Source organism: Chionomys nivalis, chromosome 13 (genome assembly GCF_950005125.1).
Source record: "Chionomys nivalis chromosome 13, mChiNiv1.1, whole genome shotgun sequence".
Lineage (NCBI taxonomy): Eukaryota > Metazoa > Chordata > Mammalia > Rodentia > Cricetidae > Chionomys > Chionomys nivalis.
Window position 1 is genome coordinate 4,718,315 of NC_080098.1, and position 24,092 is coordinate 4,742,406.

At 42.9% G+C, this 24,092-nt stretch overlaps 1 protein-coding gene across 1 annotated transcript in view; it reads left to right on the forward strand.

Moving 5' to 3' along the window:
* Positions 1-1,574: 1,574 nt before the first annotated feature.
* Positions 1,575-24,092, forward strand: part of Mpp7 (MAGUK p55 scaffold protein 7) — a 218,691-nt gene continuing 196,173 nt past the window's right edge. Inside the window, exon 1 of the mRNA XM_057787889.1 lies at positions 1,575-1,762. The gene's annotated coding sequence lies outside the window, so the exon portion shown is untranslated. The remainder of the gene's footprint in view (positions 1,763-24,092) is intronic.

Sequence of the window (24,092 nt, forward strand, 5' to 3'; positions counted from 1 at the left end):
CCTCCAAGATTTCTGCTGAAGGGACAATGTCATCCTCTGCCATCCATCCCACCAGTATTTGGTGATGTCACGATGGTCTCACTGTGTGGCAGCAGTGTATTTATTCACTCACATTCATTAAGTCTCCCAGGAGAGGCGCTCTTCAGAGAGGGAGGCCAGCTGATAGAGGAATTGTGGACAGCAGAGGCTTGAAACTGGGCAGGGAGGTTGGTAGGCGTCAGGAAGCCAAGCGAAACAGATTTGCAGAGAAAGCTGGCTCCCCTCTGAGCCTTTGGTTTTGGCTTCTGTATCTCCACATTAGTGTAAAACAAAACAAAAACAAAAAAATGAGAGTTTTATCCACCTCCATTTGTTCTCACTATTATATAGTTCATCAAGCTGTTGAAAGAAATACCTAATTTCCTATGGCCTGTTTCAGAATTTGTGAGATTGAGAGAATTCCAGAGTGGACTATGTGTCACACCTTAGCTGGCCAAGGTGTCAGACATCCAGCCTGGCTGGAAATGTGTGCGCATCCTTCCCATTACTTGGATTAGCCACAGGCCATTGATCCCTAACCCCCGCCCCTGCCTCCTTTGGCTTTTAATGTTCAAAGTTTGTCACATCATGGCACTTTCACTTTCTTATTTCTTCCACCAGCTGAGCTTTCCCACTCTATCACCCAAAATTCTATGTCATTTTTCTTCCTTTTTGGCCAAATATTTATTTAGTACAAAATTCTTTGTGTCACTGAGTCCTGCTGTAATAATTCTACTTACATGTTATTTTATGTGTTGCATAAGTATATCGGAAGGACAGATACACCTCAGTCATCCTGTGAACTGCTTCAAGAGACAGAAAAGAGTGTAGAGACTGTATTTTCCTCCATCATGGAAAAACTCACCCCTTGCATATTTCCTAAGTTTATTTTCCTTCCTTATTTATTTTTCTATTTTTTTAAAAAGTTTTTTTTATTAAAAACTATGAAAGTAATGCCTACTCTCTATGAACACAGACAAGCATTAAGAAACCAAAGGTGAAAACATCCATGACTTCTTTGCTGTCTCACATTTTTCTGAATTTTATTCAGCATTTAAAATAAATCCCAGCGACCTCAATAAATTAATATGATATTGAAGATGAGATGGTATTCAACAAAAGGTCTCAGAAAAACCAAGATGGTAGGAGCTCATCCCCTGCTCAGGGAACCCCGCATCCAGAGAGTTCTCTTCTGAGGTTGCTAGCTTCCCCACTGCACCGCCTCCTGCTGCCAGCCACCTGGGCTTGAGAAGCCAAGGGCAAATAGAGCAGCGGGGCGGGGCGGGGCAGGAGGGGACGGAGAGGAGGAGCTACAGTGCTGCTACCAATCAGGGCTCTGTTCTGTTTGCCCTTGCCAACCAATGAGGGAGCTCTGAGACGACCTTACTGTAGGCAGTCCTTGAGCAGTCTTGACCCACAGCTTTTGCTGCTCTCGGCCCATAGGCCCATAGACCCCCGCCCCTCTAAGATCCCACCCAACTAGACTCCGCCCCTCGGAGCCCGCCCCCACACGACCCCGCCCCCTCGAAGCTCCACCCCCGGGACGGGGCCGGGGCGTGAGGTGCGCTGGTGCTGTGGGCTGGTCCGTCCTGCTCGGCGGCGGCGGCGGCGGCGGATCGGCTCAGCCTCCCGATTGTCCTTAGATCCCGAGCTACGGGGCTGAGCGTCGTTGACTGTGGCGGCGGCGGATCGGATCAGCCTCCTGATTGTCTTAGATCCTGAGCTACGGAGCTGAGTAGAGCAGGTAAGGGGCCGGTGGACAGCGGCGCCTCTCGCGGTCCCAGCTCCTGCGGCCGCGCTCCCTGGAACCGCCGCCGGCCTCCAGGCGCTTCGCGCTAGCACCTTGCGGAGAGGCGGGCAGAGGAGGGGGTGCACGCGCGAGCAGATCCTGGGACTGTGGGGCACTGCGGGACGCGGCGGCTGAGCCAAGGCGGGAAGACCTGCGGGAGATGAGACTGCGGGGGACAAGGACCTGCTAAGTAGTAAAAAGCCTTTTTTACCTCCTTCGGCCAGAAGACGTCTTTACTTGAGTCCTGTTTAATTCAGGTTTATTAGGCTCTAGGCATTGTGAGTTCACGGAGTTCACCGCGATGTTATTTGCTCTTTTACTTAAAGTAGCCTTTTTTCGAGAATTTGTTTGGGAACGTTTACCTAAGTGACAAGTAGACCCAGCACTGTGACTGGTGACTCACCTTTATCTGGGCTGAAGTGGGGAGGGAAGGGTGAAAGGAATGGGGGAGGAGTGTTCAGTAGGTTCCGGTGCGGGTTCGAGAGTACTGTGGGGGTGGACCTGCCGCTGTCATGCCACGGATGGGAGTGAAATTCTGGTTTTCCCCAAGTTCCTCCTTCCCTCTCTCTCCCTCTTTCTCAGTCTCTCTCCCTTTCCCATCTTTCTTTTCCTTTTCTCCCCCTCCTTCTTCAACCAACAGCAGTGAAACAGAAAAGCCTTCTAAAAAACAATCTGTGGACTTTAGGCTACAGGACCGCACCTGCTGCTTGAACACTTGTCTGACACATCCTAGGCAATTCAATACGTGATTAAAATGGTCTTGGAAAAAGTACCTTGAGTGACTGTTAACTTTTCTTTAGCCTGCCCAGCATGCCATCTGCCCACAGGTGAAATGATACCGCCCACTGAGGTTTAGAAGGCTAGCGTCTGTGCGCAGTGATGCCTTTGAAGTGCCTTCTCCTTGCCCAGGTGCACACAGGTTCCCTTAGGTGTGTTCATAAAACTCACAGCACTTGCCAGTTATTTTTCCCGGGGACAACTGTGCAGAAAATGGCCGTTTTACAGTCACAAGAACTGAAAGCTCTTGTGATGAGAGAAACTATAGTGAGGACACTTAACTGCCACTTTATCTGAGATCTGGGTAAGACTTGAATTTATCAAGCACAGTACAGGATCAGAGATGGTCATTTTCAAGAAATACCATCTTTTAGTTTTTCTAGGCAGCTACTAAGATAGTTTGAAAGTTCCCAGAAAGGTAATTTTCCACACAGGCAATAATAATAATAATAAAACTGATAGTGCTTCATGAGAGTCTATTGAAGTATTTTGGGGAGGGGTCTTTGCAAATCCACTAGTTTTGCACTGCACATCTAACCTAGCCATGTCTTTCAGGAGTTTTGTGAATTGGTCTGAAAGAATGAGGATGCATTTTGATGGATATCTATTATAAGATGACTTTGGGCAAAGTCTTTACATTTATGGAAGGATTAAAAATGCAGCAATCATTTTTTTATTAGAATAATTCAAGCATAAGAATTTAGGTAGCCACTATGGGGTGATGTCGTGGCTTGGGGAACTCTAGAAGATTGTTAGGTTTTGTTAAAGGAATTAAGAACATTGAAACATCTCATGAATTATTAAATGGAATTGTTCTTACGAAGTAATCCTTTTTGTGTTTTATGTAACACACTGTGCTGTATTGCAGGCATTTTGTTATAACTTACTGACCTGCCCTATAGTGTCTAGGTATCACCTCTGCTGTAATGATGGGGATTTGGGAGTGGGAAGGCAAACAGGTTCCCACCCTCAGGGGAAGGAGGCTCTTGGGATCACTGCCAGGCCCTGGGATGTGTGGGCACCAGAGGGTGAGCAGTTGTAAGTGGTGGCACAGATTAAAAGCTGCCCTGGAGTCAGCTGCATTAAGTGCGTTCCCTTTTGAAGCAGCATCCAGGCTAACCCACACTTCAGTCAGTTTAAGGCTCTTTAAGGGCCAGACTTAGGTTAGGTGTGCTCCAGTCCCCTAGAGGCTCTCACTATGTAGGCCAGCCTAGTCTCTCCAACACCAGCCTTCTTTACACTCAGCTTCAATGTTTGGAATGAGTGGAATCTTGAGCTTTCTCAAGCTAATGAGCTGGGAATGTATACGGACAGCTTTAAGCAGTGTCCATTTGCCTATGGTGGGTGCTTGGCTGTATAACTCAGTCTTCTTTTTGAGAAGCCGTGTTGATAGTAGGTGAACTTTACAGGGCATGCTCTTGTGCTGCTCAGGTTAGGGACGTAGACTGGTCACAGGGTTTGACTCTGAGAAGAGCAGCAGCACTGGGGAGCTGTGAAGGGCAGGAACAGCCATATTGTTAGTTAACTCTGTGACTTAAAATCTCTTGGAAAGGGTTTTCCTGTATCTGCAGGTAGAGAAGTCTGACTGTCAAGAATCAGTTAGTTTTAAGGGTTGTGACTTCTTTTTTGGCAAATGGAAGTTTGTTATCAAGATTTGGAGTTGAACTCCATAAAAGGATTATGGAGCCATGGGCCAGATTTATCATGCTTCCACTGACCGTATTGCTCAGTTTCTTCCTAATATGTCTTCTGATGTAGTGCATTTTAATTTTAACTCGGTCCCTAGGAGAGTACAGATTATCTGGTCTCTTTCCTGGGGACCCCCTCACCCACACTTGGTACCGATACCTCCTTAGGTACTAATCTAAGACTGGATGCTCAAGTTCCAGGTACAAAATGACCTGTACTTGTGTGTAGCCCGCATGCTTTGAACCATCTGTAGATGACAAGGACTGCAGATCCTTTCCTGTTACAGCACAGAGGGTACCCGAGTAGCTGCTAGGCTTTGTTGTTTAAGGAATGATGATGGAAGTCTGTTTATGCTCCTCCTCTGACCCACACTTGACTGGATCCTGAGATGGGGAGATGCACAGGTGAGAGGCACGATTGTGCCTGGCTGAGTTTTTTCCAGGGCTGGGTTGTCTTAATTTTTTAAATTACACTTGTATGTTCATCTATTGCGTGTGTACATGCATGCATATACTTGCCACAGTGAGGGACAGAAGTTAAAGAACAACTGCTTATCCACACTGGTTCCAGGAATCAAACTCAGGTTTGGTGGCAAACACCCTTACCCTCTGAGCCCTCTCAGTGATTCACTGAACTCTGATTTGTCCTTTTTTTATTTGTTTAAATTTTTTTTTAATGTGCCATAGTCAAAATACAGATTAGGCCCTTTTTTCAGATTTGGGAGAGAAGTTGATGAGAATTTAGGGCCCGTGGGTATCGAGGAAATCAATTGACATTGTTTTGAAATATTTATAGTCATTTAAGCTAGGTCAGAACCCTACATTTAGGGTTTTTTCAAAATGGTGATCATTTCACCCTCAACACAAAATGTAGGCTAGTGATTCTCAAACCTTTGTGTACTGTGAAAATGTGGCCCGCTGCCCTATTCCAGAGTGTCTGATTTGATCCCTGCTTCTTGTAGCTCTGGTCATTTCCAAGTTTATGCGATGCTGCTGACATGTGAAAACTATTTTATGAGTCCTAGGAGGAGATACAAGCGTCATTGTTGATACTGCCTTTGGGGTTTGAAAGGCTGATCTGAATGTAATCCTTACCCCTTCCTAAGTTAGTGCTTCAGGCAAATCACACACACACACACACACGCACACACACACACACACACGCACCATTTGGTATTTTCATACATGAACATAATGCACTTAAACCATCCACACCCCTATTTCCCCTTTCTAACTCCTCTTGGCTTGCCCTCCACAACACATCCTCCTCCCAACCTCATTTCTATTTCCCCTTCCTCCTTCCTATTTAGTCCAATTAGTGCTGCCTAGATGTGCATGGGTATGAGATTATACACTGGCAACCTACCAGGGGCCATAGCCCTGAAGAAAATGGAGTCTCCCTTTAGTCTCTTGGCAGCCCTTCACCTGTCAAAAACTCCTCACTTGGGAGTGGGTCCTTGTGGGCCCCTCCCCTACTCATGGTGGAGTGCTGACTGGCTTGATCTTGGACAAGTCTTTGAGGTCCTCAGTAGCTGCTGTGAGTTCATGATGCAGTGGCCCTGCCATGTCCTCTGTTATTTACCTAAAGTGTAAATACTGGTATTACAATATTGGTATCAAATAGACTTTTATGCTCCTAGCATTGTGCTTGGCCCTGTGATCAGCATGCAATAGGGTTGGCTTGTAATCACAGAAATCAGCTAGGGTTTGAAACAGTGAGAGTCCCAAGTCTTACAAATTAAAGGGAGATCCTTACAGACGAGGGAATTTTATATTTATCCTCATTTCTTTGCACCACATTGGGAAATAGTATATGAACTCAATTACTGTTATGGAATAAAGGAACAGTTTTTGAGATGTAAAATATTTATATTAAGGGTGCCTCTCTCCAAGGTTGAATTAATTTGTAAGAGTATTTTGGACTCTCATAGTAAGCCTTGTGGTCAGTGCTTAATTCAGCAAGTTTTGTTTTATCATATTTTTTTTAAAAGTGATGGTCTCTTTATGCTTTGTGTGTATATGTTTTTGTCTGTTCATGAATACATATGTCTGTTCACGTGCTTGTGTGTATGTATATCCAAAGGACAATCATGGGTGTGGTTCCTCAGGAGCCACACACCTTGTCTTTTGAGTGGTCTCTTACTGGTCTAGGGCTTACCCAGTAGGTGGCCAGCCAACCTGTCTCCACCTGTGCCATGGAGGGCCTGCTCAACTAGCTTTTTTACATGAGTTCTGGGATTGAACTCAGGACCTCATACTTGCACAGCTCTGTCTTCAACGTCCCCACTGTTTTGATGCTGTCCTGGAATGCTCTAGCTATATGTTCAGTTTCTCCAAATGCCGGGATCACAGGCATGTGCCACCAAGCTGGCAATAATGGGGTTTTTAAGTTTGTTCATGAGTCAAATTACGGAACGTTCCTGGTGGTCACCTCTTTGACACTGCCTACCTGTAGCAGTTTGGGACCTTGAATGCAGTTCTTAGAGCCTCCATTTGTCACATGCCTGATTCATTTCTTTCTGCAGATCTGGGCACCACCATCTCTTTAGTGATCTTCTACAAAGTAGAATCCCTTTCTTTATGACTGTCACATTCCCTTGTTTTTATTTATTTTTGACAGTTGCCGTAACTCTTACTTTTGCCAAGTTGTCATGGTTTCCGGCATCAGATTGTACACTCTGAGATCAAGGATGTCACCTTTGATACTGGGACTCCCAGCATGGGGCACAGCAACTAGTAGCTGTTGTTTAGCTGAAGAAATGGTTCCTCTTGGGCTTCCCCTCCCTTCTCTGAGTTGGCACTCAGTTAATGCACGCTATCATGGCACGCCATCAGCACTGCTCAAGGACTGTGTCGCTTGCTTGCTTCCTCTTCTTTTCCCTCCCTCACCGATTCCTGGTCATGCGTCTCTGTTCCCGCTGACTCTGTAGGTGAGAATGCCTTGTTTGGAAGCACTGTTGGCTTATGACCTGCCATGACTGTTCAGGCTCACTCCACATTCTTGCTGGAGTTTCATATTTTCTGACTTCATAATTTTTTCCAATCCAGTGCAACAGGGGGAGCCATCCAGACACAGAGGGACGTACTAACTCTTATTGCTAACAGCCATGTGTTCTATCATATGCTTGTTGACCCTGTTGGATTCCCTTCCTTCTTTTTGATTTGAGCATTTATTTATTTTTACTGATTTTTCTACAGGATTCACTGTCCAAACTTATAGAAATCACTCTCTCCTTTGATTTAGATGTTTCCAGTGTCTTTTCCCCTGAAGCCTGATCCCTAACACTGTCAAAACAGTCTTATTTTACATTAAAGTTTTTTTCTTCAAAATTCCGTTCTGAAAAAAATTGTCATTTTGTTATCCATCTATTTTCACTTCCTTCCATCTTGTTTAGAAAATATCTTCCCTTTAAAAAAGGCATGTTTTTACATTTAAAAAAGTGTCAAGGTTAATTTTCTTCATTAAATTGTCTAGAGGGTGGTGATGGTAATTCTGTCCTATGCTAAGAGACATTTCTCCCCTCACCTGTCTTTGAGTTTTCCTTTTTTCTGCTCTGTTCCTGTTCCAATTCCACATTTTTGCTTTAAATGCTACTGCAGTTTGCGGGTGGATAAATGGCTGGAAGGATGGGTGGATGGATGATTGACAGATGATTGTAGAGAGACATCTAGAAAGGTGAATGCCTCCTGTGTTGCTTTTCATTAGGAAACTGTGCCAAACATTTTGCGTTTAATTTGTTAGATGTTTGGCAGTGCTGAGTTAAAATTTCCAGTCAAGTCAGGTCAACTTTTTAATATCTCTTTATAGTTCCCCAAACACCATACCTTTTGGGAATATTTTGCTTTTGAAAAGAATTTTCAGTTGACATTATCTACTTGCTTATTCTCAGGAAGGTGAGTCCCAGTTCATGCCTGATGCTTTTTACCAGGCCATTTAGTCTGCAGGAGCTGCATTCCCAGATCTCAGAGGCCTTCTGTCTTTCACTTGCTGGTATATTCTTCACACCTGGCAGCCTGTTTTCTTTTAATTAAATATTTCTTATTTTAATTTTTATGTGTATGGGTGTTTTACTTGCATGCAAATCTGTATACCATGTATATGTCTGATGTCCACAGAGGCCAGAAGAGGGCATTGGAGGGCATTGGATTCTCTGGAACTAGTGTTACAGGCAATTTTGTGAACTATTGTGTGGTTTCTAGGAATCAAACCCATGTTCTCTGAAAGAGTAGCCTGAGATCTTAAACTATTGAGCCATCTCTCTAGCCCCAAGCCTGATTTTTGTTTTTTTCATTAAATGTGTATAGCATTTGCTAGTGTGTATTATGATCTATACATATAATATATAACATTTTAATACCTAAAAAATAAGAACTGACCTAAACGTGTATATCATTAGGTATTTATTATTCTCTGTGGAGATTATACTGCAGGTTGGTAAAATACAAAATTATGTACCTAGGGTAATTCTACTTTAATGATTAAGAGTAAGTTTATGTTTATGTAAAATCCTCTTGGCTGTCTATAAATAGCTTTAATAAATGATTGCTCTTAATGTCCTTGTTCAAAGCAGTCGAAAAGCAACTTGAATAGGCATTATGATTATACATGAGTTACTTTAAAATGATTGTTTCCTAAATTTTCATAACATTATAATGTTTTTAAAGAAAGAAAACAGGTTTAAAAACAACTGCATAATAGCTGGGAGTGGGGAAGGAGTATCGTGTCCTGGTTAGATTTATTTATTTATTTAAGTCAACTTGACAAAAGTCAGAGTCATCTGGGAAACTGAGAAAAATACCTCCATCAGATTGGCCTGTATGCAAGTCTATTGGGGCATTTCCATGATTAATGACTGATGCGGGATTGCCCGGCCCACTGTGGGTATTCTCACCATTAGGTACAGGGTTAGGAAGTCTGTTGTGAGACTGTGTCTCCTAGAAACTAAAGGAAAGCAGTACCTATGGTACGGCAACAACATGGCTGACCAAAAAGAACAAAATCTCACAGGACCCCACTTGGCAAAGAACTACAGGCACCAAGGACTACTAAGAGAAGGAGAATTAGCTTTCCCCAGGAATGACTCTCTAATTGGTTATCTAATTTCAAGTAGTCAGCCATAAGATCATATACATACAAGTAACCCTACAGATTCAACAGGTTGTATTTATATAATTATGCATTTTCATATATATCCATAACAATTTTAAAAAGGTCATGAATTTAGAAGGAGCAGAGGGGAGGGATATGGTAAGGGTTGGATGGAGGAAAATGTTGTAATTATATTTTAATTTAAAATAAATTTAGAAAAAAGTAGGTTCAATGAGCTTTGGGGAGCCAGTCAATAAACAGTGTTCCTCCATGGTCTCGGCTTCAGGTCCTGCTTCTAGGTTTCTGCCCTGAGTCCTGCCTTGACTTCCCTCTGTGATGGGCTACAGTTGTAAGCTGAAATAAAAGCCTTTTCACTCCAAGTTTCTTTTTAGCTCTGCTGTTTGTCACAGCAATAGAAACCCAACTAGTACAGGTAGTGAACATGGATTCTGACCTGAAGATGAGTGTGTGCATGGATGCTCATTGTACTAACTGTCCCTCTGTCTTAGTGTGTGCTCAGATCTTTCCCCAAAGAGTACATGAACATGAAATAAGTGCAGCTAAAAAGCTGCGTGCCTCAGGCCTACTGACTTCCCATCAACGACCAGATCCAGAATATTTTCAGGATGCTCTGGTAGGTGGTAGTAGTACTACCTATACCGATATAGACCAATAGTCTATTATTGGTCTCAACTTGTAGTGTTTTGTTCAGAGGACAAAGCAAAGGTCAGATCATGTCTGAAGGTTCATTGGACAAAGCATAGCCTTAACCTTGTATCTTTCTTATTGGAGCCAAAGTTTTTAAATTTTGAATCAGAATCACTGCACTCACAGGTATTCATTTATCTGTCTGTTGTCTATCTGCCTGTCAGGGGGAGGGACACTTCTGCAAGAGTGAACCCAGGGCTTCATGCATGCTGAGCTCATGCTTCCCCATTGAGCTATGCCTCCAGCTTATTTATTTATTTATTTGTTTGTTTGTTTTTGTTTTGTTTTTTTTGAAACAGGGTTTCTCTATAGCTTTGGAGCCTGTCCGGGAACTAGCACTTGTAGACCAGGTTGGCCTCGAACTCACAGAGATCCGCCTGCCTGCCTCTGCCTCCTGAATGCTGGGATTAAAGGCATGTCCAGCTCAGCTTTTTTATTAAAATGTTTTTGATATGCTGGATGTCCTGAAGTTCATAAGGATCCATATTCCTGGGCCTCTTTGGTATAACTGGCTGATAGCATCTTTTCCAAATACAGTTTAGGGCTAGCTCCTCTTACCTGTCTTCACCTCAAGTTGGTGACCCAGATCCACCCTTTCCACTAACCGCTGAAACCTACTTTCTAGCAGCAGGGACCTGCTGCTTTTGGACACATCTCTGCTGTATATCTGCAAGGGAAATTGTTATTTTTTAGGGTATTTGTGTGTAGTGTACATGCATGTTATGTGTGGGGGATGAATGTGTATGTGGAAACCCAAAGTGACTGGAAGTTTTCCTTAATCATTCTTCACCTTGGACTCACTGAGGCAGGCTTTGTCAGTTGAACCCAGAGCTCAATGATGAGGCTAGTCTAGCTGGTCAGTTTGCTCTAGGTATCCCCTGCTTTTTACCTCCTCTGCATCAAGACTACAGGAGGGCCACCACAACCACCCCAATGTTGGAAATCTGAGGTTGGTCTTCATGCTTGCTTACCCTTCAAGCTGTGTTGGCAGCTCCTGAAGGAAATTTTAATATGGCTAGAAAGACCCAGCAATGCCTGACCCATGAGATGTTGTTACCTTTGTTGATACATGTGATATCAGTGAACTCAGCCATGAACCCGCTCATCTACTCGCTGCACTTTCCGGTATTTACAAGAACTTGGGTGGGGCAAGTCAGGTTACTCTCAGGAGCTGTGAGAAGGGAAGCAAACGCCTCAGTCTGTAGTCTCACACTTCTGCTCGCCTGTCTCTAGAACAGGTTTTTTTACTCTGGGTCAGACCTGTTTTCATCCCTCCCAGATTCCTTCTCATAATTTGAGTGACTGCTGAATACACAGTGTTTCCTTCCTAGAGGAGGGCAGATAACCAGAGTGCCCTGTGCATTCCTGACCCCTACTGGGAACAGTTGACTGTGGCCTGCTGCTCTGGTTTTTTTCCCTTCATTTTCTCTCCAGGGTGTTTCAGAACTGTGGCCTCAGAAAAGTGCTTTTTAATTATCACAGTGTGGACTGATTGCTGAACCAATACCAGGGTTTGTTAAATGTTTTCAGACCAGAACCTTACCCTTTGCAAATGACAGCTACGGTGGTTTTGATGTGACTTATTTTCTGGATTCTTCTTTTTTCCAAATGGGTCTTCAGCTGGGTAACTAAGTATCTTATTTTTGCATAAAGATCAAAGTGTCCTTTAAGATTGTGAGTAGTAGGCAAAGATGGATAAGTTTGGATTTGGCAACAGCTGGGCAATGCTATAACAGACCAGAGCCTTAGATAGTATCTGCTCCTCATCTGTCCTGCCAGAAACTGTGGTGAGCAAACGTTGCCAGGGTATATATTCATAATTTGTTCCCAGTTCTTTGATGTTGTCCTTTCATTTTACAAATGGAAGGATTGCATCATGAATTGTATAACTAATGGTCAGATCAGGAGATTCAAACTTAAGTGACCCACACTCTAGGACATGAGAGACCAGAAGGTGACAACGGCACAACTGAATTCATGTTGGAAACTCATCCCTCTCCTCTCAATTTTTTAACTGCTCTGTAAGCTTTCCTCCTTTGGGTCCTAACCACTATCTAGACAGGTGCACAGCACACCCACATTGGCTGGTCCTTAAACTTTTTCTACCAATGTGCACAGTTTAGTGGTAGATATCTGCTCCAGAGAAACATAAAGGAGACACATAAAATTAACTCACTGCAATCATGAATTTGTTCTGCAACTCATGCTTGCTGTGATAGATAGGAAATTGCTTTCCAGTATGTGAGAAGATGCGCATTTTCCTGTACTCCTACCCAATGATCCCATAGTGAACTTTGTTCAGTTTGAGGTATGAATCTATAGTGCTTCATAGCAATGCCATCTGAAGTATGGGATGTAGAGTGGGGTCAGATTGGCAGGAGCTCACTGGTGGTGCACAGGTAGATAATGGTGATGGGTAGAACCGAGGAGTCAGAGGAGTGGGGCGGGGATGGGTAATGGAGTTTTGGGCAGTGTAATTACAGCGGTAGATTAGATGGCTGAATGCCATATCTTTGACATCTGTGTCTTCTTGGTTTCTAGCACGAGTTGCCCTGAACTGCCCCATAATTGTGGGACTTTAAGGTTTTGACTTGCTTGTTCAAATACCCTCTCTAATGTATGCCTTTGGGTCAGTTTTGATTTCTTTTTGGCATTGCCTGTTGCTTTACTGTGCTCCAGATCTGCGACTCCTCAAGATCAGAATTTTCAGTATCCTTCTTTGACTTTGAATGCCTCAGAAGTAGCATGTGTTATCTGATCTATTCTCTGGTATTTTAAGGTGTCATGCCTGTCTGGAGAAGGGAATGTTCATATGTTGACAGCAATGATTAGAGACCCAGAAGCATCCTAGAATGTCAATGGCTTTGTTGGCGTCCACAGATGTGACTCAGGTAGCCTCTCTCTGCCTCGTTGTTCCCAGTGAAGTATGCCACTGCCTGAGATAGGGCCACATGAGACGTCATGGTTCCAGTCGAATTCACAGGAACTCTGTCTGCTGTCCCTGTTGAACAGAACGTAGGTCCTACCAGGTCACATGCTTCACTGTGAGGGGAAAGATGGGTTCCATTCTTTTCAACAACTCTGCCTGCAGCCCGCATGTGTTCTATAGGTCTGAACCACAGCTCTTTATTGTATAATCAATGTCTACTGTCCTAGCCACCCAACTGAAAACCTTAGGGTCACATACCCTAATAATGGGGAATGTGGACTGTAAAACTAACCCTGTAAACTCGAGTTCCTATTACAACTCTGATGATCACTGGTCTCATGAACCTGGGCGAGTGTGGTCAGCTTTTCCTTACAGTGACAAATACTGAGTAAACCAACTTATAATTTACGGAGGTTAATTTTGCTAACAGTTTTGGATGGCCCATCCTGTGATCAGTGGGTTGCTGATTTTAGGACATTGTGCTGGGAGGCATAGAAGGAGTGGGAGAAAGAATGGGGTCCTGCTCTCCTCTTCAGGGGCATGCCCTTAATGACTCAGAGACCTGTTCCCCACCCTGGCCTTACTTCTGAAGGTTTCTGTCTTCTGATAGTTTCAAATTGAAGATCATGGCTTTTACATACAGACTTTTTGGAGGGTATTTCAGACACATGTAACTGAACATTTCCAGGCCTCAGTTTTCTTCTGTGGATCAGGCTGATGATTAAATTCACTTTAGATGACAGGCATGAGAATGATTAAACAGTATAAATCGCAGCATAGCCCCTGTGTGAATCAAGGGGCCAAATTCGACAATTGTTATTTACTAAATTCTTTTCTGAAAAGGTACTTCCCTTCCCCACTTTTGTCATGGAGTCAGTAACCAAATGACTTCTTTCTCATATTTCTTCCCCCTTTATGGTGGACAGTCTTGTCTAGATTGCAGTCTGCTGCTTGCTAATCTGGAAAACTGTATTGTGGAGTATTATTTTAAGGTGTGCTACATTTGTTGATGCTGTGGGAACATTTGTTTAATGATGTAAAGATGTGGTGCATTCTTTTATGTTGCATTTGTTTAACTCTGAAGCCATGTTGCTTTGCCTGTCTAAAATACCTGATTGGTGTAATAAAGCGATGAACAGCCAATAGCAAGGCAGGAGAAAGGATGGGTAGGGTTGGCAGGAAGAGAGAATAAATAGAAGTCTGGGAAAGAAGAAAGATTAAGGAGCGAGAAAAGAAGGCGCCAGCCACACTGCCAGGCACAGAATAAGAAGGAAAGAAAAGATGTACAGAAATAGAGAAAGGTAACAGTCTAGAGGCAAAAGGTAGACAGAATAAGTTAAGAAAAGCTAGCTAGAAATTAGCCAAGCTAAGGCCAAGCGTTTATAAGGAAGAATAAGACGCCATATGTGTTTATTTGAGAGCTGGGTGGTGTTCCCCTAAAGAGCAAAGAGACAAAAGAGTAAAGCAACAACTACAAGCAGCCGAAGTCATCTTCCTCTTTAAAGATGGCCTTTGGATCTGCCACACAGAGTTTTAACTGCTGTGCAACTTTAAAAAGCCAACCAATCACACGGGAGTCTACCTAGCACTGATTTCTGTTACTATGTTTTCTTTTTGTTTAATTAAATTTTTTTAAAAAGAAGATTTTGTGTGGTTCAGGGTGGCTTCAAATCCACTATGTAGCTGAGGATGACCCTGAACTCCTAATCCGTTGGTCTCTACTCAGCAGATGCTTGGATTGCAGGTGTACACCACTCTGCCTGTCCATTGGTCCATTCTCTTCATTTTACACAGTGTATTAGTTACTTTCACCCCACTGTGCCCAAATGCCTGGCAGAAACAACATTGTTGTTGAAGGCTGCTTGTTTGCTCTTGGCTGCTCAGACCCGAAATAATCACACAGAAATCTGTCTTAATTGCAATGCTGTTTGGCCAATAGCTTAAGCATATTGCTAGCTAGCTCTTAACTTAAGTTAACCCATTTCTATTAATCTGTGTATCGTCATGTGGTTGTGGCCTGCTGGTAAGAATTTGTCTGGCATCTGTCTCCTCTGTCTCCTTGCGGTGGCCCCATGACTTCTCACTGACTCTGCCTACTCTCTCCTCTTCTATCTGATTGGAATTCCCACCTTGCCCTACTATTCTGCTAAGCCACTGGCCGAAACAGCTTTATTCATTAACCAATAAAAGCAACACATAGACAGAAGGACTTCCCACACCATAACACAAGAAAGGCTTATTTGGCTCGTGGCTGCAGAGGGATTTTAGTGGGGAAGGCATGGCGGCATGATTCAGACCATGGTGATGAGCATGGCAGTAAGAACACTGGCACCAGGGCCTGCATGTGACCTTCAGAGGCCAGCTCCGAAGTGACTTACTTCTGCCAGCTGGGCTCCTCCTCCTAACAGCTCCTCAATATTCAATGTATTGCCATAAGCTGGGGACCCAGTGTTAAAAACACGAGCTCATGTGGGCATTTTAGATTCAGACACTAACATCTATATGGTAGGGTTAGCTTTCTCCATACCAAGACGGAAGTGCACTCTGAGAAGGGAATTTTTCCACTCCTGCTGTATAAATTGGCACCGTGTATTGCTTCACTGGGTATGAGCCAATTTGTCTCTCATAGGAGCATTTTGCTCTTGTTATTTGACCTTCATTTGGTCTGAGATGACTGTGACTTTGATGACTCTTCCTCTCTGGGCCCTAACTTGTCTTTAGCAGTCAAGATAGCTGAGAAGTTTTACAACTTTGTCCAGTAATCCAGAGAGTGTTGAATAATAGTCTCTTATGCATTATTCCCATTGAAATAATCTTTTTGCCTTAATATTCGAAGTTCAGTGACCCTATATTGCTGCTTTTTAACCCTAAAGTGTGAGAGTGGAGAGCACATGGACAAGAATGTTCCTCTGTTCCTATCCTTGACATATAGGGGTCTTAGCAATTGTTCAGAGTCTCTGTGCTGGCTGGAAGGAAGTAGAATACAAAGTTACAAAGTAGCAAGCATATGTTCTCCTTGTTTCTCTGAGCCCTGTTGGCTCTGGGTGGGTGATGGCCAGGTCACCTGTTGTCCTGGGTAGGTGTGGCCAGGTCACCCTTGTTACTGAAGAACATCAGAGAAGCACAGAGCAGCCTCTGTGTCATGATGATGCCTGATTGTAAATTCCATCACTCAGAAGGCAGATGCTAGAGGATTATGAGTTTACATAGCAAGACTGTCTCAATAAAAGAAGAGGGAGCAGGGAGTGGAGGAAGCACAGACTACCTAAGCTTTGCTTTCTTCAGCTGCCCCCTCTCACCTTTGTTTCTCCATTCCTTGGCTCATGATAATGGTGGTTCTAAGGAATTATAATCATGGTGTAGTCTTTTTTTTTTTTTGATTTATTTTTTTTCTTTAATTTTAGAAAAATCATCAAAGACAAAACAATAATCCCAGTACTGCAGATACAATAAGTGTTAGGGTAAACATCATCATGGTGTAGTCTTGAGTTTTCTTGGGGTAATGATAAAGAGGCCTTAAAAGTAACAAATTGAGAGGAGGAAAAATAAGTAGCATCTTGATAGTCAGAGAGTTTGCCTTTATTTTTCCTTAGTCCTTTTCTTGTATTCATGCTTGAGTGACTATGAATTAACAATTTTAGAAGTAATATGTGTGTTTGTGTTAGTATGTGCAGGATTGTGGATACCTTTGTGTGTTCCTGTGTGTGTGTATGCCATGGCACATATGTGGATATCAGAGGACAACTCTGGGTTCTCTCCATCACCATGTGTGTTCCCTGGATCAAACTCAGATCACAGTGCTGGTGCTCATCACTGAGCAGTCTTGCCTCCTGCCATCTCTGCAGGAGCGTTCTCTATAGCTCATGAGTAGATGAAAGGGTCAGGAACAGCTCAGTTGAAGGGAAGCGAACTGCTAGCTGGTAGATATTTGCATGTGGCTGGCTTTTTAAGGACTTGCAAAGGGAAAGGGTGGATTGCTTGAGTGAGGGAAAGGGCAGCGGGAGACACTGGATTTGCCAAAAATTTCTTTAGTGGCTCCTTCTCTCTGGAAGCTCCCTCCTTGGGGCATGCTGAGGTAAATACATTTTCTTTTGGGTGTAATGAAGGCCCTGTTGTAGATTAACTTCAGGAGGTGGAAGCAGAATTCTAGTGTGTTTGGTGGCACTGGTCTATTTCAAGAACTCTGCTCCATGTTCAAAATAGAAGTTGGCTGCATGGTGAAGAAGGCGTGTCTCTGTCTATCCTAGAGTTACTAGGTGGGGTGGCCAGATGCGGTTTGGGGATGTTTTCATTTTGTGAGAAATTTTGAGTCTTTTTAAGTTAAAGAGTGAAATTAAGCAACACTGAATGGTGGTTAGAGCACCCCATGGCCTTTACTGGATATTAGTGGTTGTTAATTGTTTGGTGTTAAGATTTTTAATTAATGAAAGATATGAAATGTGAAGTTGAATTCCACTATTTCTCTTCCCAGCTCTGTCTTCCTTTCTTCCTGAAATAATTGTAAATAGGAATTGTCTTTTTACTTTAAAAATATTTTGATTCTCTCTCTCTGTATATATATATATATATATATATTATATATATGCTCCCTCATATATATTATTACTCATATATATATATTATCATTCATATATATTATATACTTTATTATATGTTGACACATTATACCTGTGTGTACTTATAGGTGCAAAGTAATGCCATGATTTCTGAATACAGCCTATAACAAGCAAACTGTGCTGGCCAACTTATTCACCCCCCAAACATGTGACATCCACCTTCCAGTGGCATGTGTAGTTCTCGGTGACCTGCTGAGTTCAACACTGTTACAGGAGACCATTTTATTTCCCTGTGGAGTTGAGACAGTGTTTTGTTGATGACTTTCTCCCTGGTTTTTTGTTTCTGGATATGTAGAGTGTTAAGTGTTTACTGACTGGAAGGACAGAACACACATGCCTTTTCACTCTGTCTATTTTGATACTTTCCCGTCATCTTGATAGAAACCTGGTAAGATTCTCATTTCTGTATTTGTTATTGTTTGTAGTCCTCAGCCCGGGCATAAATTAACTTTAAAAGGTGTTTGCTCCTCCTCCAGGGAATGTCCCTTCCCATTGAACAGTTTCTTTCCCTTTGGAAAAGAATAACTTATGACTGACTTTTAAATGTGTTTTATATATAAGAGCTATAAATACAAACATTTTAATGATTTTAAAGGATACTTTTGGCTTCTCTAGCCTCTTTAAAAATACAAGTTAACAATTTTTTTTTTCAAGATCCAATACAGGGATTCCTGTCTTCTAATTTAAATGATTAATATTTCATACCTGTGCTGGTCTAAAATGATTGCACAGGGACTTGTTAAATGTTAATATTTTTTCTCAAAAAGAGGAAATGAACAGTCCATCCAAGCGATTTTTTTTATTCTTTTTAAAAGTATTTATTTATTATGTATGTAATATTCTTTCTGTGTGTATGCCTGAAGACCAGAAGAGGGCACCAAACCTCATTACAGATGGTTGTGAGCCACCATATGGTTGCTGGGAACTGAACTCAGGACTTTTGGAAGAGCAGGCAATGCTCTTAACCGCTGAGCCATCTCTCCAGCCCCCCAAGCGATTTTATATAGACAAAAAGGAGGGGAGAAGAGATCTTCATATGTATCGATAAAATGCCATCATACATACTGTGTAAAGCTTTCTTAATGTGACTGCTTCTGGGTCATCCATATGCCCATCAGTAAATTAAGGTCAAACCCTCCCATTCTCTGTAAGTCAGCCCAGTGGACTCATTGGTTCCCCAGTGTGAACTTTGGCCAAATTGAGCTTTGGTTTGTCATTGGGACTTTATGAGGAGGGGACAGGCATTGCTTAGTTGCCCCCTCTCTCAGGGAGAATATTCATAGAACAGATAGTAAATTAACTTGTTAGTGCTGTTGTGTCTCATGGTATTAGGAAACAAAAAAAGTTACGTGGATGAAAACAGAAAAAGTTGTTTTAATAAAGAAGAAGCCGGGTGGTGGTGGCACACACCTTTAACCTCAGCACTCGGGAAGCAGAGGCAGGCTGATTTCTGTGAGTTCAATGCCAGCCTGGTCTATAAAGCAAGTTGCAGGACAGCCAGGACTGTTCACAGAGAAACCGTGTCTCAAAAAACCAAACCAAAACAACCCCCAAACCCTAAGCCCCTCAAAAGATGGATTACGTATGGATATTAAGTCGAATGGATGGGTGTTTCCAGAATGGGGGTAAAAGAAAAGCAACCTGGAAAGCTATATCAGGTTATAAAGATCTGAGTAAGTTATTTAAGGCATGTAAGGTAAGACTTAGAGGTGATATATATATGGTATTGAAGTTTCTAAGACCTAAGCTCAACAATTATAAAAACTGGCTAAATGTATGTAGAATCAAAGTTTATTTAGAAGTATCTAGCCATTAAAATATTGTGTAGTAGTTAAAAATCCCAGACAGCTGTAACTGATCTTCTGGATATTTAATAACCATACTTGGACATTTAAAAGGAGAACATATGCTCCTTTTTCCTCTAAGCCAATGAGGTTCCAGGGACTGGCCCATCTCTGGAAATAATTCTGTGAATGTGGAAAGTTCCCTGTTCTTCTGTTAGGGGAGGCCATGGAGACCCTAACCAATGAATTGTAACCAGCATCCTGTCTACAAAGAGGAGGGTTAACACACAGGAAAGATTTCCTCAGTGTTGTCAGGGGAAGCCACAGCCAGGCCAAGCAAAACCTTTTTATATATCATCACATGATACACAGTGGTAAAGAAAGGGTCAGGAGTGAGAGTTTCCTCACAAGCCCAAGTTACTGCTGAGAACTGCAACTTCATTTGGCCTTAACAGTACAAAATCAAATTAATTTTGACTACTGTCTTAGTTAGTGTTTTATTGCTGTGAAGAGACCCCATGACCACAGCAACTCTTATAAAGAAAACACTTAGTTGGGGCTGGCTTCTGGTTTGGAGGTTTAGTCCATTATCATCATGGTAGGAAACATGGTGGCACATAGGCAGACATGGTGCTGGAGGGGAGCTGAGAGTTGTGCATCTGGATCTGCAGGCAGCAGGAAAAGAGAGTGAGCCGCTGGGCCTGGCTTGACCTTTTGAAACCTCAAAGCCCACCTTGTGACACACGTCCTTCAGTTATGACAGACAGACTCCATCCGCATGTCCTAAGACTTTCAGATAATGCCACTTCGGGCCATTTTCATTCAGACCACGGCAGCAACTTATGTGGTCTTAAATACTCATCTGAAAAGCATAATCAAGTTTAAAATGATTAGTATATGTCTTTAACAATTCAAGGGACTGCAGTCCTCAGAAATTATAATAATATGAAATGCTATTTGGGCAGCTATGTCTCACTAGTAATCCTCTTCTTGATTATATATCTATCCCAGATATAGGACAAGATTTTCATTGGTTTACTTCATTCCTACAGTATCTAACCATGGCTGAGAAAAACAGGCTTATCTTCTTAAATACAGAGGCCAAATCTAAAAGCAGTATTTACCAACTATGGAACATTATTTCTGGAAGAGTGCTTCTCACAGTTATAATATGCTTTTCTGTACCTGAACTATCCAGATTCCCTGATTAAAGGGAGCTGACAGATATTAGTCATCAAACTCACAGGTTTGGAAAGTATTCAGGTTATCCAAGTGATATCTGTGGGAATGTCACTAGGCAATGCTATAAAAATGACTCAATAAGATTCTATTTCTCTGACTGTAACTGACATCTCTAACAAAGCTTCCAGGTGCTTATTCCTTATGCTGGGGGCTGATGTATCAAACAATTCATTACAAGTGCTGTATCCTTCTATGGGGTTCTGGTACATGGTCCAGCCGACCAGTTGTACAATGACGTTTCACCTTCCTAAGCAAAACACATTAATCATGATAGTATTTTTTTTCTTCATTAACTTCATCTCTTAATGCTTCCCACAAGGTTGTGTTAAAGGAAACCCAGTAGTTGATTCTGAGCTTATGCTGGCCAATGAAAATTGCCTCAAACTCTTCCACCAAACTGATGACCTTACATCTTGTAATGGACAACTGTGGCAGAAATCAGCAGTCTCTTCAGCACCTGTATCAAAGCCCGTGAAAGGTTCCTTAGCAGGTGTTCTTGCCTGCGCTCTCCCTCTAATAAGGGCTAAACTGCCCAACTGTTTTCTTAACTACACTCTCAGCAGGAACTACATAGTCTAACGTTCTCACTCTTGTGTGTCCAGATTCCACCTCACTCACGTAGCACACTCCAAGGCTGCATACTGTGGCTGAGTGGGTGTCTTATGTTCTGGATCTTTGTCCTCTGTTAAGTTAGACAGTGGCCCCGTAGATGGACTCTTCTCTGAGACACTCTAACTGCTTCTCTTCCTAGAGCGCTCCTCTTGTCAGCTCGAAATAGTTGAGGGAGCCTGTACCTCCAAGGCCCTAAGAGCAGTCCGAGTGAGCTCTTGCCACTCTAGGCATTTTTTTTTCCTAGGACGCCAAACTGAAACAGCTGGACTGAAGTTGTATTTACATCAATTAATCTCACTCGTCAGCCATCCGAAAACCTTAAAGAGATTTCAGGACCAGCATAATTTTTTGACTACTCTGGAACTTCAAAATCGAGGACTAGTTCCTATGACTACTTCTAAGGATGGGAGTCTTCCTCTTCCAGAAACAATGCCACTTCTGCTCCAGCGAATCCAAACTAGTTCAAGATGGAGCCAAAGACAAAAATTCAGTGACAAGCCTCCTCCTATGGATGGGCTTTGGGTTTCTCCCTTCCTGGCTCCTCCCTTTGCTCATTCTGTTCATCCTTATTATCCCCATACATTTTGTCCTGTCTTTCAAATGTTTTACAGAAGTCCCTCCAGGATCAAACATGAGCATCACTAGGTCCACATTTAGGACAATAGCTACCCTGGCTAGGTCATCAAACCCCCTCACCCCGCTGCTTCTGCTAGCTTCTTTTGGTATAGCATTTACTCGTGGCGGAAGGACTAGTCATAGTCACTGTGAATGATTAGACCAGGAAGGAAAAACTTCTAGCAGTCTTTTACTTTGCTTGTGCTACAGTTCTTGCTTCATGCACCACCAACACCTTACTTGACCCCTGTTAAGGTGCCCTTCCAACTCTAACTTTCAAAGTGAAATATCCTTTTTATTAGCCACACCCTTTTATTTTTCTCCTTCTTCTCTGATCTGATCCTTTTATGGACTCTACTCTTAACTCTCCCCTTAATTGCTACACAAGAGAGCTGGATACCCCATCTTAAACAGAACTCACTAGCCCTTAAAGGTGGCCAATTACACTTAGCCCACTGCTGGATCTGTCTGCCCACTAAGGCCCGGGCTTCTGGGCTGTCTCTGTCCACACCCCTTTGAAGCTGCATCTTTTTCATAGCAGCTGACTCTTTCCCAGGGTCTGTACCCATCACAGGTTTCCTGAGATGGCTCCCACTCTTCCACATTCCCCCAGTCTTTCTGCAGTCCCACATAGTGAGCTATCACTCTCCTCCAACTGATGAAACCATTGGCATCCTTCCTGTTCTAACCAGACTCACCCCTGCAAAGTACCCACAGCCCTTTGAGGCTCAATGCGAGTCTTCCCCAACCCTACATGGGGAGCCTGTATCTATGGACAACCACCTCTTCTCACTGGGTCCTATTTCTCTCCCGCTCTTCTTTCTTCCTTCTCCACATTCCTGGACAATCTCTGTTCCACTCTGTAATCAAATCACTGTCTTCAGCTTTTTAATGGTTGTTTTTGAGAGGTTTCTTCAGAAACACATGATGACAATCACATGATCCATGGCAGCTGATCAAGTTAAAACTCTCGACCTGACACAAAGTCATCCCAACCTATGGCTCCTTAGATTCTGGGGACATAACCTAGCCTCCATTGCCATGATTCCCGTTCTGAAGAAAGTATCCAGTGAGATGTCTCGCCCCCTTACATATCTGTCCTTGGAGTCTGAAATGAGGGGAATTATCTAAAAGCCTCAGGTGCACTATAGTTCTGGAAGGAAAGTTGATTGGCTTGATAACTCCTGAGGAGGCTTCCAAGGAGGAGATGTACATACCAAATCTGAGGGCATCCTCCACTTCTAGATTGCAGAGGAACTGACCTGAAAATGGACTCTCCCACCCCCTAGGTTCTTCCTTTTCTGTCCTATAAAGCCTCAATGCCATTTGTGCAGTCTCATTTCTTAGAGAGATTGCAGCCATTTAGTTGTACTAGCTAAAGAATAATTCTGCCTCTGGGCATGCCTGCCTTCTTTCTTTTATTTCCACTTAGCCTCCATCAATTCCTGTCTAAGATTGCCTGTTGGATGTTTTCCTGTGGTCTTATCTTTATTCCAAAGACCCCTAGTGGTCTTTTCTTTCTCTATTCCTCTTTTTGTGTGAACATAGCCGTGTCCTCATCTGTTTTCCCAGAACTGAATGCTTTGCCTTCAGAGTTTCAGAGTTCTGATGTAGAGATTGCCAAACAGTCTGTGAGTAAACAGTCTGCGGAGAAGATATGAAGCAGTTTTTCCATTGAGTGTCACTGCAGCCGTATTAGAAAAGCTCCATTGAGTGGTGCTCCTGCCACAAGCACAATGAGAAGGAAAGTGAGCAGTTGGGCAAGGATTCCTGAAGGTTTACCATGGATTTTCTGGATTGTATCAACAGTTTTCTTTTTTCTTTTATTATTATTATTTATTTATTTATTAAAGATTTCTGCCTCCTCCCCGCCACCGCCTCCCATTTCCCTCCCCCTCCCCCGATCAAGTCCCCCTCCCTCGTCAGCCCAAAGATCAATCAGGGTTCCCTGCCCTGTCGCTCAGTTGGTCAAAGTACTGAGACAAGGAACTAACATAGTTTGAAGTGACATATATATTTAGCTCCTACACCCTAGGGTTTTGGGGATTCAAGGATGGTGTCTGAGTTGATCAAAGCAAACCCCAGCATTAACTGAAATCTCAGTGTCCTCAGGAGATTTTGCTGGTCACCACCATCTCATCCTTCTAGCTGAGTCACTTCAGAGCTGAACTAGTTTTCATGCCTGCATTATACAACAGGCAAGGTGTGCTCATAGTGCTATATCT